The sequence below is a fragment of the Sinocyclocheilus rhinocerous genome, unplaced genomic scaffold (genome assembly GCF_001515625.1).
Source record: "Sinocyclocheilus rhinocerous isolate Xijiao unplaced genomic scaffold, SAMN03320098_v1.1 scaffold799, whole genome shotgun sequence".
Lineage (NCBI taxonomy): Eukaryota > Metazoa > Chordata > Actinopteri > Cypriniformes > Cyprinidae > Sinocyclocheilus > Sinocyclocheilus rhinocerous.
The window spans coordinates 561,686-564,496 of NW_015636538.1; the positions used below are offsets into that span (position 1 = coordinate 561,686).

The 2,811-nt window shown below is 33.2% G+C and overlaps 1 pseudogene; it reads right to left on the minus strand.

Annotated features, from left to right (window-relative positions):
* Nucleotides 1–2,811, minus strand: part of LOC107747884 (uncharacterized) — an 8,677-nt pseudogene that overhangs the window by 5,360 nt on the left and 506 nt on the right.

Here is a 2,811-nt window from a genome sequence, read left to right on the forward strand (position 1 = left end):
TTTTAGATAATTATGGGCCATTATTCAAAGCATAAACCATAAGATATGTCCACCCTGTCATGGACATATATATTACTATTAAATACATTTTCATAGCAAAATTAAGATGCAAATTATATTTTCTGAAAGGTATGATGACCTTTCCTAAAAAGGGTTATTTGTTTGCTTTCAAATTATAAATACATAAAAGATTTTATATAAACCATAAGTTTTTAAAGAATTGCACATGTATTTTTTCTTATTTTGTTTGCATGTTATTGGCCCCACACCTAGCTATTCAACACACTGGATTATATAAGACATGATTGGATTATTATTTAAAATATTATTGTAAAATATCAAGATGACAGGGTGGACCAGCACATGACGGGGTGGACACATAATGCAGAACACACAAATCATGACAAAATATGACAACAAAACATTTATTAAACTTTGAAAAAATAATATAATAATAATAAATAATATAATTACATCGTCAATCACATTGATAATATTTTAGCAATATTAACTACAAAAGAATGCTATTTCCACCCTGTTATGTATCATATATGTGTCATGTGGCTGACAGGGTGGACATTTGGAGCTTCAATTAGCATATTAGCTTACAAAAAACTAGTGCTGTCAAATGATTAATCGCGATTAATGGCATACAAAATAAAAGTTTTTGGTTGCATAACATATGTGTGTGTTCTGTGTATATTTATTATATATATATATATATATATAAGTCACCAACTTATTCACCTCAGCTGTTGAAATTCCCACCACTGAAGAGACAAAAAAATCTGTAGTTCTGATGTCACTAAAGGGGATGGCCTTTTCTTAAAGGGGCGGATTCCCCAATACGACAGGGTGGACAACCATTCAATGGACATGGACAAACTCTTCTTTTTAATTAAATAAAAATATCATTTTTATTACCAAATGATCAATACACTCAAATTGAGTAATCTCTTATTTAACAAAATATTAACAGGAGAACAACATTTTAAAATTTTATGATTTGACTATTCTACTACTCATTAAAATTTAATGAGTGGTGCATGGGACATAGCAAAATAACATGCTTACACAAAACTAAAAAAAAATCGATAAAATGTATCTAAAGAGCCAAGTAATGCTTTTGTTATGAATATAGAAACTTAACCTAATAATAACACACACACCCTTTCATAGTCGTTTTATGTTAAGTTATCATGGCAAAGGAGTTATTTATGTACAGGACACCAAAAGGCACCCTACAGTGATATTGACGCTTATAATAATCTGGAGGATGCTGATCTGTATATCATTACTATGTAATTTACCAGAAGTGTGTAATGGACTCCCCTGTTCACTAAGCTGTTTTGTCTCTTCCATCAACCTCTTGTATCTCTCTGACAATCTCTTGTGTGTCAAAGTTTGTGTGTCCGTGCTACTTTCCCCCACTGCAGGAAAACACAAAATTTCATAATTTTGACAAAAAAAAAAAAAAAAATCACTAATTTAAATCAATTACGGCTCTTCCAATCATACATAAATAATTACAATTCCATTACAGTTTGAGTAACACAGTCGTATTCCCTGATCATCCTCAAACATTCTCATTGTATCTCGGACTTACATTTACTCTTCTCTGCATATTTGCCCCCATGATGCAGTGTTTTTTGAGATGGTGTTTCATCAGTCTGTAATAATGTCAGTTCATCAGGCAGATGCTTACTTTTATGTGTATGCTTACGCTTTTGAAGATCTGAAATGAACCAAATATCAAGGTGAGTTCATTACAATTTAATAGCAGCTGTATTTGAACGAAAATTAAAAGAGAAACTCCAGAGACATAGGAGAGACAGGAAAGTACTGGTATGATGCCACATAGACAGCAGTCAAATATACGGTTTAGCAGTCACTAAATTAAATATTTGATCACTCTATGCCACAACCCACCAGTCAATATCAAGTATTTCGGAGAAATGGGTATTACAACATGAAAGATATTACAATATGTTGTAACAGTACTGTAGGCTACTGAAGCGTTTTACACCAAATAAATTTCATAAATTAGCCAGAGAAGCTGCAGCTTACCTCTCACTTGCAAGTGAATTACTCCTGTCTTCTGACATCGATCATGAAAAAGTTTGTATGTGTAGTCTCCTGAATCAGATTGTTGAACATTTCTCAAAGTCAGAGCAATATTTCCTCTCCTCAGCTCCTGGATGGACACACTCACTTCTTATAGTCATTATTTGTCATCTCCTGCCCGTTCTTATACTGATAAATGAGCTCTGTTCCTTTAAACCATCTGATTTCCATAGACACAGCATTGGTTTCAGGTGAGAGGTGAACAGGTAGGATGATGTCTGATCCAGAGTCAGTGCGCACAGGGCCAGTAGGAACCAGAAGTCTGAAGTCTTGAGCTGGACAGAGGCATTTAGCTGCTTTAACCATGCATGCTAATGAATGATAGTGAAACTAAATTAACTGTGATATAACTTTAGTAGTGTAAGAAAAAAACCCTGCAGAATACTTACAGTTGATATAGAGAAAAATATATTCCTTTATAGTTTGACATCCATGGATGACCTCACAAATACAGTGGGGAAAATAATTATTTGATCCCCTACTGATTTTGTAAGTTTGCCCACTTACAAAGAAATGAAGGGTCTATAATTTTTATGGTAGGTTTATTTTAACGGATAGAGAGAATATCAAGCAAAAAATCCAGAAAAAAAAACACTGTACAAAGGTTATAAATTGATTTGCATTTCAGTGAGTCAAATAAGTATTTGATCCCCAAGCAAAACATGACTTAGTACTTGGTGCAGAAAC